The 15,652-nt window shown below is 38.0% G+C and overlaps 1 long non-coding RNA gene across 2 annotated transcripts; it reads right to left on the minus strand.

Annotated features, from left to right (window-relative positions):
• Positions 1 to 1,651: 1,651 nt before the first annotated feature.
• On the minus strand, positions 1,652 to 5,643 carry LOC144711486 (uncharacterized). Of its 2 annotated transcripts, XR_013583564.1 has the most exons (4): positions 5,566 to 5,643; positions 4,625 to 4,764; positions 2,502 to 2,701; positions 1,652 to 2,398 (listed from the first exon to the last, which is right to left on the minus strand). It is a non-coding gene; the product is annotated as an uncharacterized LOC144711486 (long non-coding RNA). The 2 variants fall into 2 exon arrangements; XR_013583563.1 differs by having other exon boundaries at positions 1,652 to 2,701.
• Positions 5,644 to 15,652: the final 10,009 nt, after the last annotated feature.

A 15,652-nucleotide genomic window follows, 5' to 3' on the forward strand; every position in this document is an offset into this window, starting at 1 on the left:
CTCAAGTTGATTGTCATCAAAAATGACCAACAAGCAGCAAATGCCAAATAAAATAAAGGTGGAAAAGCTGTCTCCCGTGTGTTTGAGCCGATGCTACTATAGCCATAGTATTGAGCTAGCATTAATGCCACTCTCTACGCCTCGTTCAGTAGTGCGCTTGGGGTGTTAACTCGATCTTATTCCATATACTATGTACTTACTATATGTACTCCATAGATCATGTGCACTTAGTTGAGGTTTAAGGCTGAGATAGATCCTAAATTTCTTCTACGCTGGTCAATTTTAATTGCTGAAAATACTCCTTGATAAGAGCATGAATCAAAGTTATCGGAAGTCAAAATTCACCTTGAGATCATCCTTTAATCTCACCTGCATGTCATTACTAAGGGACTAGTAATGATCTAAGTTGGGGGGTGTTTGATGACTCTAAAATATGTCATCAAATAATCAAGTTCTCAAGTTTAAATTCATTACAATTATCTTGTGAATTCATGCTAAGTTCATGCATATGTATTGTTTTATGAAATCACTAACCCCACTTGATTCTTTGAATCAAGTGGAATATATTTAACGTTTTATGGCTAGTGAACATTCAGAAACAGGTTAAGAAGATCAAGGAAGAGAGGAGGATCAACAGAAGTGGGCAAAAAATTCGAAGTGGCAAAAATTACAAAAATGCCCCTGGGCATGACTTAAGAGAAAACCTATAAATACTCTCTTGAGAGAGGAGTTTAGGTGTTCAGAATTTTCTCTAAGGAAACTAGGGCTTGGAGAAGAGGATTTCTGCACCCTCCAGGAGCTGATGAGGTTTTGGAGTTGGAGAGGAAGAACAGACTGAAGATAGCTTGGATTGAAGAACCACGCCTCGCCGCAAGGACGTGACACCCGACGTGGGGAAATCGCAAGCTTCAGCCCTGTAATCCCTCTCTTCTCAGACAATTTTGGTTGGGTTGGAAGAGTCACAAGATCTTCCAATGTTTCCCAACTGAGGATTGTTTCGTTTAGATTTGATTTCAGTTTAAACTTTGTTCCTTTGTTGTTCAAATCGTCTTCCCCAAATCTTCCAAAAGAACAGAACTCCTCCGCATCTCCACCACGCCGTGTGCAGGAAATAGCCGCGCCCAGCCGCGCGCAGCCGCGTGCAGCCGCGCGCAGCACAGCTGCGCACAGCCGCACGCAGCACCCAACCGCGCGCAGCACGCAGCCACGCGCAGCACGCAGGCGCGCGCAGCACGCTGTTGCGTGCAGGCATTCCGTGCATAGGCAGCCGCCGCGCGCTGCATAGTCAGCGCGCAGGAGGCCGCCAAGCACGCAACACCTTGCGCGCAGGTTATCCCTGCACGCAAGGTGTTCGATCCTTTGCCCCTAAGGGCAAAGGATCTGTCTACAGAGAAATTCTCTGTAGACGGCTTGATTAAGTTGCACTTTAACGTACTGAAAAGGAATTTCCTGCTGTTTTCTTTTGCTCCCTGTGGATCGACCCTCACTCGCCCTAACTTGTGAGGTTTATAAATTCGTTGAATAAGCTTAATCCTCACACATGTTACTGATAAATAACCAGTAAAAAACACAGTAAAATTGAGCTTATCAAACAACTAGAGCATAACTTAAAAGCATCTGAAAATAAGGTTGGCCAAAAGAATGCACAATTTAAAACTTTAAATGCAGTTAATTTTGGAGCATAACGTCCAGCACATAAAGAAGAATGGGAAGCATCTAAAATGCTCCATTGTTCTTCCTCGGGTACACACCTTCTAAACACATGATCAACACCTAATTTAAAAAGTTCAGGTTCATCATAATAGTAATAATTAATATCTTTGTGAAACTTCTTTCTATCATTAACATCCCAATCATTAGGTACTAATCCTATGACAAGAAAATTTACAATATGAGCATACCATGGAAGCTTTTTACTTTGAATTTCTAAAATATATTCATCAGGAAAATCATCATGGATAGGAATAGATAATTCTGTAGATAATCTAGAAAGATGATCTGCAACAGTATTATCTATCCCATGTTTATCTTTAATTTCTAAATCAAATTCTTGCAAAAGTAAAATCCACCGTATTAATCTAGGTTTGGTTTCTTTCTTATTTAATAAAAGCTATAAAGCTGCATGATCTGAAAAGACAATTATTTTACTATCTAACAAATAAGAACGAAATTTTTCTAGGGAAAAAATAATAGCAAGCAATTCATTTTCAGTAGTTGAATAATTTACCTGTGCTCCTCCTAAAGTTTTGCTTGCATAGTAGATGGCAACTGGCTTCTTGTCAACTATTTGTCCTAAAATGGCTCCCACTGCACTATCAGAGGCATCACACATAATCTCAAAAGGCTTACCCCAATCTGGAGTTTGTAAAACTGGTGCTTGAATTAAAGCCTCTTTAATCTGCAAGAACGATGCTTTAACATTTTCCTCAAAAACAAATAATGTATCTTTAGAAAGTAAATTAGTTAAGGGTTTAGAAATTTTAGTAAAATCTTTAATAAACCTTCTGTAGAAGCCAGCATGCCCTAGAAATCCCCTAAGTTGCTTTAAGGTTGTGGGTAGGGGGAGGTTCTTGATAACCTCGACCTTGGCCCTATCCACCCTTAGCCCATCCTTTCTAATATGGTGCCCTAGGACAATTCCCTCCTCCACCATGAAGTGGGACTTCTCCCAACTTAGAACCAGATTGTTCTGTACACATATCTGCAAAACCTTAGTTAAATTAGATAGACAAATATCAAATGATGGACCAAACACTCAAAATTTTCTAAGCAATCCCCTACTAAATCAGAAAACATAGTAGTCATACACCTTTGAAAAGTAGCTGGTGCATTGCATAACCCAAAAGGCATCCTTTTAAATGCAAAAGTACCTACTGGACATGTAAATGTTGTTTTCTCTTGATCACTTTTGTTAATTTCAATTTGGTTATAGCCTGAGTATCCATCAAGAAAACAATAAAAGTTTTGACCTGAAAGTCTTTCAAGAATCTGATCAATGAATGGTAATGGATAATGATCTTTCTTTGTCACGCAGTTAAGCTTCCTATAATCTATGCATACGCTCCAACTAGAAGCTACTCGAGTTTGAACTTCATTACCATTTTCATCATTCGTCAGAGTTATTCCTGTTTTCTTAGGTACTACATGAATAGGACTTACCCATGGGCTATCTGAAATGGCCTATATGAAATCAGCTTTTGGCCATTTCATGATTTCTTTCTTGAGAACCTCCAACATGTGCGGGTTGAGTCGCCTTTGAGGTTGTCTCGTTGCTCTAGAATTTTCTTCTAAGAAATTCTATGCTCACAAATATTTGGACTAATGCCCTTAATGTCATTAATTGTCCATCCTATAGCAGAGTTGTAAGTAGATAAAACATCCAAAAGCTCTAATTCTTGTTCAGATGATAACAATGATGATATAATTACGGGGAAAGAATTGGATGGTCCTAAATAAGCATATTTCAATGATGATGGTAAAGGCTTAAGCTCAATTTCAGAATGTAATGAAATATTTGTTGGCATGGAAGAAACATCCTCACTTGTGTCTTTTGGATATTTCATTAATTTTGAGATAAATAATTCAATTTTTTCATCTCCTACTTTATGTTCCACTGTACCCTTATCCCAATCTGTTGTGGCTTTTGCCGTAGCTAGGAATGGTCTACCTAGAATAATAGGAGCATGGCTCAAATTTCCTGTTATTTTCATATCTGCAACTATGAAATCAACAGGAAATTTACAGTTCTCTACTTTCACAATAACATCTTCTAATTTTCCATAAGGTTGCCTAATTGAACCATCGTCTAATTGTAATTCGAGAAAAATAGGTTCAAGTTCACCAAATTTAAACTTATCATACAAAGCTTTAGGCATTATGTTAACACTAGCACCTGAATCAAGAAGTGATTTGCTAAAAACAATTCCTCCTATTTCACATTTAATGAGAGGAGCCCCTGGATCTCTTATTTTTCTAGGAATATCATTCAATAAAATTGAACTAATATTTTCAGAAAGTTGTACCCTTTTCTGCTTCCTAGAAGGGGTACATAATTCCTTCACATATTTTGCATAGGAAGGAATATTTTGTATTGCCTCAGTAAGGGGAAAAGTTATGGTTGCATTTTAAAATATTTCAAGCAAATGAGAAATTTCTGGTTTTTGCTTGGTTATATTTAATGCACTAGGAAATGGAATGGGTGGTCTATAATCAACTGGATTAGGGTTTGCCATCTTTGGATGCCTTTCCTCATCCTGGCAACCCTTCTCTCATTGAACATTTTCCATCTCTCCAGTTTCTTTATCTTTTGCTTCCTGCAATCCTACACCCTTTTCATGAGGATCCAACAAAACTTTCCCGCTTCTTAATTTTGAAATTACATGCACTTTCTCATCATTATTCATATCTTCTTCACAACAATGTAAAAAATTATTCGTAAAACCAGTGCATGATGCAACATTATTATTTTCACTAATGCAAGATTCATTCGTATTTTCAGAAGACACACAACATGATGATTCTAAATTTCTATCTACACACAACATGATATTCTTTGGATTAGTATTAGGCTGGGTAGGGAGTTGACCTGGATGTCCTTCTCTTAAAAGGATTTCTTCTGTTTTACCTTTCATTCTGAGAGCAGGTTGTTGTGCTTGAACGCCTTGTCCTCGCTTGAGCATTTCAATTTCCTTTTTGTGTTCTTCTAAGGTCTGCATCAACATCTTCCTTTCTTCATGCATGCTCTTTCTCTCTTCCTGCATTTCCCTGATAAAATCCATTAAAGTAGAGTTCCCGGCAACGACACCAATTGATAAGCCAAAAAATGTTCGTAAATTATGTCATTGTTAGGGCTTTTAGACTTATACAATAAATTTATAATTTCCCTTAATCACTAAATATGAATATAGAGTAAGTAAGGGGTCGAACCACAGGAAGGCAACAATGAGAATTTTTATCAAATTTAAATAAATTAATTCAAGAACGAATTAATTTTGCAATTAATAAATCTTAATTATCCTTAATAATATTCTTTAATTAATCAAAATTAAGTAATATTATAATTTCGATAAGAAATTTAAAGATATGAATATTATAATTTTAAGCTTAGATTAATTCGGATTATTAATTTCCCAGTTATTTTAATTTTGAAGACAATTTTATGAATTAAAATTGGGAATTAAATAATCAAGAAAAGGATTTTAAATTGGAGTTCAAGATAGATGAATTTTTGATTAAAATTTTATTTTTAGGTTTTTTATATATTAAATTAAATTCCTAAATAATAAAAATCGAAATCTAGAGAGAGAAACTAAACAAGTTAACCTAGAGAGAGAAAGTGAAGAAATTGGGGAAAAAATGAAATCCGACCCTAAATAAAAAATCTAATGAAGCAGAAATGTTTTAAATTGATGTAGAATTAAGGATCAAAAATCAGATCTTAAATCGGAATCAAAATGAAGTGCTAATCTCATTCAAAACAAACTTCTAGGGCATGTATATTTCGCCCATGCCTTGGCGTTTTAGAATTGTTCAAGAAGATGATTGAAATACAAATCAGAGACTTACAAATTTGAGTTCAGAAGCAAGATATGTTGACTTCAAGAATCCGTCTTGCGTCCTTCCTGGCCAATTGCTTGGGGGAGAGCATCCAAAAGTGATTTTCGCCCTTTTCCAGACCTCCATTTAAATATCAACCATCTGGATTGTAGAGTGGGAAAAGACGAACCTACCCTCAAAATTTCAGCCCAATCCGATATCTAGATCTCAAGATATCAAGGTTTTAGTGATGATAAATCTAGGCCTTTGGATCGTTTTATCTCTCCTTCAAGAAGCTTGGAAAAACGCTTTTTGATTGGCCCGCATAATCATTTCTCGTTTTTCGCTTCCTCGGATCACGTCCTGACACGTCGTTCTGGGGGTCAAAAGCACGCAGCCATTGGTGTGTGATTCCGAAATTCGAAGGGCTCAAAACAAAAGAAAAGGACAAAAGGTCTTTTTTAAAAATAAAAAAAATTATTCTCTTAGCCGCAATCTTTGACCATTCTTCTCTCTCTCTTCTCTCTTTTATATATTTTAAATCATAAGCCACTTATGTTGACTATTCTTCTCTCTCTCTTCTCTCTTTTAAATCATAAGCCGCTATTCTTCTCGCTCTCCTCTCTTTTATATATTTTAAATCATAGCCGCTTATGTTGACTATTCTTCTCTCTCTCTTCTCTCTATTTATTATATAATAATAAATCATAGCCGCTTATGTTGACTATTCTTCTCTCTCTCTTCTCTCTTTTATATTTATATAATAATTATCCACTCATTCGCCTTAATATATAAATAAATAGATATAAAATACCAAATAAATTAAATATGTATTATTTAAATATGTAAAAATCATTTCTTGGCTATATAATGGTCAAAAAATTATATTAAAATATGGAACAATTCCAGAAAAATCATGAAAACACTTACCAAGCTTTAGCCAAGTATTTAAAGCCTTGTAAAAAAAAATATTCTTCACTGAAATGAGGATAAATTCCATGTAAAAAAATGATAAAAAATCTGAAATAATCTTAAAATGAGAGTGTAAGTGATTTATCTCTATTTTAATATGATAACATGCATATATAATCATTAAAACAAATAAATATAATGTAAAATTCATTAATTAATCATATTAATTTGCAGGTTATCAGCCGTGGAAGCTGGTGAAGTTGGGGAGGTAACTGTGGCCGGCCTCCCTCCCGACCAAGTACTTGTAGGTGTGCAAGAAGCGGGAGGAGAGCGTGACGGGGCCTTCGGAAGAGGAGGACGAAGAGGGTAGGAGGAGGGAGTGAAGCATGCTGTCATCGTCAAAGAAGTGATGGATTCCGCGGGGGAGGTGTTGCGCGTTCGGCCTGTTGCGGATGTAGGCGCCGCCGTGGGAGACACGGGTGGATCTCGCCGGAGAAGACTGTGCAGAGGGTGGGGCTTAGCTCGCGGACCGGCGCTCAGTTATCGGCCACCATGCGCTGCGGGTCGACCGTCGGCCAGTGCACCACGGGGTCGATGAAGTTGTTGATGATCGCGTCCAACGCATTCGTCAAAGAGCTCGCCAGCGACAGTGACGGCCCTGGGGGCCACACCGGTGGTGGTGTTAACCGGTCTTTCGGCCTTGCCTCCATTTTGGGCCTTTTCTCCATTTCAGGTGGGGATATTTTTGGTGAGGTGTGGTCGTTCGTGAGTACAGCGGAGATGGGCAGGGGCCGACGAGGCTTCAAACTCGGCAAAGGGGCCGGCTTAGCGGGGAATGCTATGAACACAACTTCCATAGAAACTCGGTTTCTCTCTCTCTCTCTGCTTTTTACTCCGAGCATGTGTGGGGGGTGCTATTTACAAGAGGCAAGATAGTGACCTCGGGGAGTACGCAAGAGAATTTGAGGCATCCGACTTTTCTATCACCTTAATAGTAAAGCACCCACAAAGATATTAAATCGGTTAACGAGTGCGGCTTCGCATGATAAGTTGGTGGCTATCAGCGGGCGGCGGGCAGTGGCATGGCCGGGCCACTGTAGAAGTATACATCTTCCATTCACGGCAAGTTAAGTAACCATGTCCCCACATAGGAAAATATCTTTATTTTTCGGAGGTGAACAATAAAATAAGGAAAGGAACACATCATTATGTCACTTCTAGCATTGTTTGTGTAAGCTGGATACGTATATTCGACCGATATCTCTCTCTATATCACTGTATAACCTTACTACTCTGATGAATAGACAAATGGATAAATAAATAGACAGATAGATAGATAGGTAGATAGATCGATAGATAGGTAGATAGATCGATAGACAGGTAGATAAATAGGTAGACAGATAGATAGATAGATTGATTGATAGATAGATAAATAGAAAGATAGATAGATAGAGAGATAGAAAGATAGATAGATACATAATAGATAGATAAATAGATAGATAGATAGATAGGGCAGTGTAGTCGTGCTTAGTGGGGTCGGCAACCATGAGGTGTGACCTGGCAAGGGCACCAAGTGTGGCAACTTGCGTGGGTGAACTTGTGTGGGCGGCAGCACCCAGGCGCAGGAAGCCTAGTGCGTGCCGGCATGGAGAGATGGTGCACGCGCGCAGGCATGAGCAAAATGTGTGCCTGCGCTGGCGCAACAGGCAGCGCGCGCGCGCATGACAAACAGCGCACACATGCACACGTAGACAGTTACAGCACACCCACCAAGGCTGATGAGCGGTGGTCATGCTAGTGCGGCAAGCAAGAATAAGCAGAACACGCACACGGACGCCTTGCAGGTGTGAATACGTAAGAGTCGCAGTAGCATTGGTGGATAGGGTCGCGAGCGAGAGTGCGGGCATCTTGATGTAGGATTATGGGTGGGCACGATGAGGGCTGGCGGCGGGCGCCTACAGATAAATTCCATTTGGCCGTAGACATCCTCATCACTCTGACAATGTTCGAGAGGCCACCATCGCCGTCACTCGGTGACATGTCCACGCTCGGAGCTTGACGCCTCCCTCGAGTCGGATCCTGCACGTACAACACGTAGGATGCATCTCATTGCATCGTAGTTCCATCCCCTATTAGGGCTTATTTTCCATTAGGTGACAACACCATCGACGTTCGGTACCACTGTCTAGGTACCGAGCCATAATACTCGGTGCCGATCGGACGATTCCTTGGCGACATCTGTCATTAAATTGATATCAGAGGATCCTATCGATACCCGCGTAGACAACATTCGCGACATCATTCTGCATCATCTTGATATCCGCAGGGATGACATCCGCGATGTTGTTCTGCATCAAGTTGGTATCAAAGCATCATCTTGATACCTGTCTAGATGAAGATACTATTGTCGTCCGGCAGCAAACACGGAATGGACGAGGCCCAAACATGAAGGCCCGTCCACAATTTGAAATGAAAACAAAAGACATGAAAATACAATGAAATAAATGATCACAACCTGTCGTTAGGCCATGTACTTGAAAGTCGGGTCGCGGATGTCAACACGTCCGGCTCAAAATGGCTGTTGGCGTTGCTTGGTGAAATGGTCCCCCATCAATTGCGCTGCCTCTAGTTCCATAAATTTCTGATTGTTGCTATTCTTAGTTCTCATGGTGGCATAATAATCTAATTTCAATCATTTGTTTATAATTGAATGAAAATATTTTTTGTTTTTATCACCTTATTACATCCATTTCTTATTTGCCATTTGTTTGAGAAAAGGTGAAATCCGACACTAAATTAAATATCTAATAATGTAGAGATGTTCTAAATTGATGTAGAATTAAAGATTAAAAACCAGATCTTGAATCAGAATCAAAATGCAGTGCTAATTACATTCAAACCATTTCTAGGGCATGTACATTTCGCCGATGCCTTAGCTTTTAGAATCGTTCAAGAAGAAGGTTGAAATACAAATCAGAAACTTACAGATTTGAGGGCAGAATCAAGAACTGTTGACTTCCAAAGCAACTCTGGTGTCCTTCCTAGCCAAATCCTTGGAGAGAGCTTCAAAAAGTGATTTTTGCCCTTGCTCGGACCCCTAATTAAAGATTCAACCATAGGGGTTGTAGAGGGTGAAAAGACAAACACGCCCTCAAAATTTCAGCCCAATCGTACGGCTAGATCCCAAGATATCGCAGTTTTATTGAGGATTAATCCGAACCGTTGGATTAATTTATCTCTCCTCTAATGAGTTACAAAATGGCGCTTCCTGATTGGCTGTCACATTTTTTTGTCATTTTCCCCCTTCTTGGATCGTGATCTAACACATCGTTGTCCGCGCTCGCCGCCCGCAATCATTGGAGAATGATCGCCCTCTTTAAACGGCTAGTAGATGCCACATCGCCCTTTTCTTTATTTATCTATCAAATAGGATAAAAGTGACAATTTTACCCGCATTATTTGACCTATGCTTTGTCAATTTCTGCATGCATTTAATGCACGCAGGGAATCAACGCTGCATCATCTTTAATCACGTGTGTTGGTTAGCGCGTGCATTTAATGCACGCGGCGAACCGACGAGAGATTTATTAAAAAGAATTGAAATCATACCTTTTTGACTTGTTTTTCACCTAATGAATTTCTCATTATGGCATCGCAATGTGCGATGCCATAATGAACTAATAATGCTCTTCTTAATGTATTTATGTATATAAAAATGCATCCACGTATGTGCCCGAATTTCGGGGGAATGACGTGGATGCCCCTTGATATATATATATATATGATTATAAATAATACCAAATAAATAGGATATGTATTATTTAAATAAGGAAAAATCATTTCTTGGCAATAGAATGGTAAGACGATTATATAAAAATATGAGAAAAATTCTAAAAAATAGGAAATCCCTTGCCAACTTTTAGCCAAGCATTTAAGGCCCTATAAAAAATACTTCTTCCATAAAATGAGGTTAAATATCATATAAAAATTTATAAAAATTAGAAATAATAGCAAAATCAAAGTGTAAGTCATTTATCTTCATTTAAATATGGTCATTAAAACACGTAAATAAAATATAAAATTCATCAATTAATTATGTTAACTTGCATGTTATCATATAGATATTTCCAAACATATTCTGATTCGAGGTTTTAAGTTTTGCCTTAAGATTTCATAGTTTGTTGCTAAGATTTATCACGAGATCATTGTGCTGAATTTGTTCCCAAAAATTTTCAACTAAGTCGAGGAATTGTGGATGTTTAGTCCACATCGCATGGAATCTAAAAAGTGGATGCCTTGCAATTGTACGAAGCAAGTATTTTTTTAAAAGAAATAATCATTGGTGAATGATCTGATAATCTGCAAGGCAAGTATTTTATAACAAAGTTATGGTGAAGTAGGGATCTATCATTCATCAAGACCATGTCTATTATTTCCTAAATTTGTTCTGACCCTCTTCGTCCATTACATCAGGATAAATGATTCCCTTCATGGATAGGTTCTGATAATTCTAACCACATAATGCCTGAGTTAAATCCATCCATATCGTTCATAAAGCATTCTGATAATGCTAACCGCATAATGCCTAAGTTAAATAGATTTGCGGAATTTATATACCACATCAGATTTCTAAAACCAGCAATATGGGATTTACAAAGCTGCACTTCTTAAACGCGATCAGGCTGGACTATTGATAGCAAGAAAATGATTGTGGTCCATCGGGTCGCGATCTTAAGAAAAACACAGTTAAATCCAACTGGGCTTCCAGCCAACCCGGCCTGAAGCCCGTATTCAAAAGGGTCTTACTTAAAAGCAATGTTAAAATCGTGAGTGTCAACCTTCTTTTGGAAGATTGAATGTTCAAGATCGTCTTTCTATTTCTATTTTATTTTATTTTATTTTACTCCAGGCAACAACTGATCCTGCAGCGCCGACTTGGATGGATGAAATATGAATGCGTGGACGAAGCGGCTATAGGGCAGTTAACGGAGCAGCTATCTACTGGAATTAAAGGGGTCCACGGTTATAATTTAATTGTAGCCATTGCACCCCAAACACTATGGTCTAATGATCAAAAGTCATCGTAATTTTTTTCGCTTTTTTCCAGCACCGTCTTTGTCGCCAGAGCCGTTATTCCTGCTACGAGAAGATGGGTTTCCGCCGATTTGTCACCGAGACGACGGTGGAAAGTCCCATATCGGTCAGGATGGTACGTAGTCCATTCCTAACCTATAGAAATCTATGTAAACAGCCTTAAACAGATCTTTCCATGCCGGAATATTGAACTGATCTTTTGAAATTTAATGGCCGGAGGAGAAGATCCTTCGCCTTCTTATCGTTTCTCCTTGGTCTCTCGGTCAAAGGCGGTGACAGAGCAGTGACCTGAAGAGGGGTCAGTGAGATAAAAGAGTGTAGGAAGGATAAGAAGGCTTACCTGAAGGACCATGCACCGGAACGAGGTCTGGAGCCATCGCCAACCCCAAGCTGCAGCCAAAATCTGGTAAGTGATTTGGTTTTCCTCGGTAAATGCTTAATTGATTTAGAGTCTTTGTAGAATCAATAATTCAAGAAGCATATCATATCATCAAAAAATTCCCTCGAAATTGAGTGAAGTCGATTTAGAGCAAGAACATAAAAAAGAATTGAAAACACTTTAAAGAATTTCGTCAAACACTTAGTGTGTCTTTTTTTTAAACGATTCTTAAACAAGCATTTGAGATATTTTAAATCCCACTAAGAATATTTAATAATATATAATAAAATCTAGGAAGATATACTTCCTAATATACATACATCTTAAAGTAAAATACAGTAATATTCGCTCTCGATTCTTATGAAAAAAAATAGATATAAAATCCATTTTTTCTCTTAGGCATTTTATCGAGAAGGTCCCTTGCAAGCATTGACCCTCACAATTCTCCAATTAAAAGTCCTCTAAAATTATAAAACTTTTTCCTAAAATCGTTAATATATATTTATTACCTATGCATGAAAGTTGAGGTCTAAATAACATGTGCAGAGAGGACTTCCTTTATAAATCAAATTTAAATACTTCATTGTCCTCTCTTAGACATTACAACAAACACATAGTGGTGTTTGTTGATCCTCCTACTCATTAGCTGAATTTGAATCTAAGAGCCAATCCCTATGGAGAAGACCTTATTCAACACTATACATATCTTAGTAAGATTACAAATTATAAATTTTACTTGATCAAGGTGAAAATAATAACAATGACAAAATTACACCCCATTTCGCCTTCGTCAAATTGTCGCTTTTAATGGAGATTGGCATCCCTTAGAATAGATTTCTATTTTTGTGTAGTATTTCTTTTATTATATTTTAGTTTTATTCAAATAAAAATATGTTTGATTACTTACCGGAAAAAGAACAATTGAACTTGCATTCACTTACTTGCTTGAGTTTAATTTTTTTATGGATTGCTATCAAGGGCGATTGATTGTGAAATTCTATTATTTTATTGCAGGAAAGGAGTTGTCAAATATGAAGGTAAAATTTTATTTGCCTTCCAGATACTTGCCTATTTGTTTTAATATTTGATGATTTGCTTCTTTGGTGATATCATGATGCTCATATGATTGAATTTTATTTTCATCCAATATTCAGGTTATAGATTTTATGTCTTATACTTGACTAGATAGGTGAATTAAGAAAAACTGCATAGTGATTATCTCACTATAGATAGACAGCTTATTTTACTTCACTCACTATGTTGAGTAAGTCGACATACATCGTTGCTAAGGAGGTGTCATCAACAATGCAGTCATCTATGGAGTTTTTTTAGAAGCTTGCCCTATGGCCTGGAATAACCAAAATCTGAGTAGATTATGCTTGGAAGAATATTCCAGGTAAATGCCTTATAGGAATGACACTAGCACTTGTGCATCTTTCAATGGAGGCACAAACTTTAGGGTAGAGCCTTTCATGATTGATCTCTTACAAGATTTTGATGGACATTCTATGGAAAATCCTTCTGATCATCTTTCAGATTTCCCCGATGCATGTGACAATGATTACCTTGGTCACATCCCACTTGAGACGGTTGGATGAGATTATTTTCCTTCACCCTCAAGGGTTCAGCTCTTGAGTGGTTTAGGATAATAGCTATGGATTTGTATACGTGGGATCAGATAAGTATGAATTTAAAATGAAAAACGGAGGCAAGGAAAGCACACGCTTCCATTGCTCATACCTTGAGGATGATTATGAGAATTTTTACCATGATGAAATTAGTACAGAAATCAGAGATCAAAGGCAGCGTGAACACCTCCGTCTACTTGGGAAAAATCAACACTATACTAGTGAGTACCATAATTCACCTTAGGGAGAGAGTTTTCCTTTCCCTGAGCAGGATGGGAGCTCAGAACAACACCCTTCTTATCCTAGTAATGAAGCCGCACACACCATGGATGAGCGTCATTTTTCCTCCGCTGAGCACTCCATGAAGGATATGACGATAAAGATGATGGAGCAACTAGAATCAATCAGAAATAGAAATGAAAACCTGATGAAGATATTAGATATATTAGAAGCCCATTGTCATAGCTCTAATCTCTTCATCAGGTTTTCATTTATATTGCCACAAAACAATAACTCAATAAGTCTTGAACTATTGCGTCCATACCTCCTTGTGCGCTAACTCCTTCTAAATGCCTGGTCACGCTTCATGCATGTGCTCCATGGGCCTTCCCTGTCATTAAAAGTACCAACATGTATTCATATTAGGAAAAACATTTTGGAAATGCATATGCAATGAAATCACTTAACTCTAATGCTGCATATATTGCTCCCAGAATTATAGTCATTTTGTTTAGTTATTAATTTTTACTCGTGATGCCTTGTACTTGCTAAGTTTATCTTTTAATAGAATAATAATTTGTGGTGCTTTAAAACAGATCCATTAACTTGAACATAAAAGCTGAGCATTCATTACATTTTGCTAGTTTTGTGGTGCTTTAAAATATATTCAAGTTTTTTGTTAATCATGCACAAACATGGTCAACTTGGCTGTAAATAGACGTAATTAACTATCATTTATAATGCTTCATATAGAATTCTCATGTACCCCAAGCTTAACACATTGCGAGCCCATTAGCTATGCATTGAAACTCGATTAAGAGTCTCTAACATGACCCACGGGGACAATGTAATCATTTGATCCCAGCAGTAAAAGTATGCCTTGTTGATTACTAGTTGATGTGCCATTTATGGTCATGAGTGTCTAACTCCATAGCTTGGTCGACCTTCATAAAGTATGTTAGGACTTTCTCAACGGCCAACGCTCAAAGCTTACGCTTCAATTTGAGTTGAGGTCAGGCTCATTTGGGGGTATCATGCTATGAGAACGAGATGATCCTCACTCACTCATCAAATGGGTTAAATCGTCACCACTCTTCCTCATGGGTGTTCTTTCACTCATAAAAGAGGCTACTCATTTCTATAGATCCTCCTCAAACACATCTCTCGGTTAGAGTGCATCGTCAATAGTGTCCCTATGTGTTTATTCCAAACAGGTGGCTCAAAGAAAGAGGTGCGGTCGTTCTGGAAAGGCTAAAACCTTGAGTGCACAAATGTGTATCGTCTATAGGCAAGAAAGGTTCCACTGATGAACTAGTATCCCAGGTAATTCACATGCATGGTAGAGATGGCTGAACCCTTTTTTTTGTGCAAACCGCAATTTAAGTGCATTGATGGATGTGAATGGTGATGAGCTGACATTGAGCTGAGATGTAGAAAAGTACTTCCGATCCTTGTTTCTTACTTTGTTTCCCTTTTTCTTTCGTTCTCTTCCTTCTCTCTTTTTTTTTGAAAGTAATTGTACCAGAGAGAATACGTCCTCAACTAACATTGAAACTGCTTTTCACGGTGTGATACATGAATTTCCCACCGTTTTTATTTTGTTTGCATTCTTTCACTTCTACTTTCACTGCCAACTATCAATTCAGACATATGCATTGGATAACTGATGGCAGTCAATCACCGCTTCATGAAGTGCTGTTTAGTGGGTGCACCTAAACATGTAATCCCTTGGGATTTTAAAATCATCACTCCACTGCCACCTCCACTCCGTCATCGCCGTCGTCAACAACCTTGCATGCGATCCCGTATCACATAAGTTTTACATTTTCAGTATTTCAAAATTATTTAAAAATCAGAAATAAAATTAAGAACAATTCCAGAAAAA

Source organism: Wolffia australiana, chromosome 13 (assembly GCF_029677425.1).
Source record: "Wolffia australiana isolate 7733 chromosome 13, ASM2967742v1".
Classification (NCBI taxonomy): Eukaryota; Viridiplantae; Streptophyta; class Magnoliopsida; order Alismatales; family Araceae; genus Wolffia; species Wolffia australiana.